We start from the raw sequence: 482 nt of genomic DNA, 5'->3' as shown, positions 1-482 counted from the left end.
CTTCACATAAACATCCCTCTTCCTTTCTTAAAATACCCAAACACTCATACTAACCATATATACAAAACAAAAATAACAAAAAATCATGTACAAATCACATCACATATAAATAATTCAGTAGCACGCAAATGTATGCCATAATTTTATGATTTATGCCATAAGTTTCTTAAACAGAAATTTGACAGATTCAAGTTAAAGGTTTTGCACGCGAGAGAGACTCGGCTCCTATCCAAGGGAAGGAAAATCTATGCAAAATCTGCAAGAGGAATACAAACTTATATACACCCCTTATGATAAGACTGATGGTCGCGAGCCACAATGACAGGCAATTCTATCCTTGTACTTGTGCAACATTTCAACATCCGCCTTCAACTTTAAGTTATTGGTCTCATGAGCGCAAATGTCCATTGAACAGAAGAGGTCGTAATGGTCAATACAGTACTATATATCGATTTTCCCTTTCTCTTTTATTCGTGATTTTG

The sequence above is a fragment of the Penaeus monodon genome, chromosome 29, assembly GCF_015228065.2.
Source record: "Penaeus monodon isolate SGIC_2016 chromosome 29, NSTDA_Pmon_1, whole genome shotgun sequence".
Classification (NCBI taxonomy): domain Eukaryota; kingdom Metazoa; phylum Arthropoda; class Malacostraca; order Decapoda; family Penaeidae; genus Penaeus; species Penaeus monodon.
Note: the sequence above shows the minus strand (reverse complement) of the source record.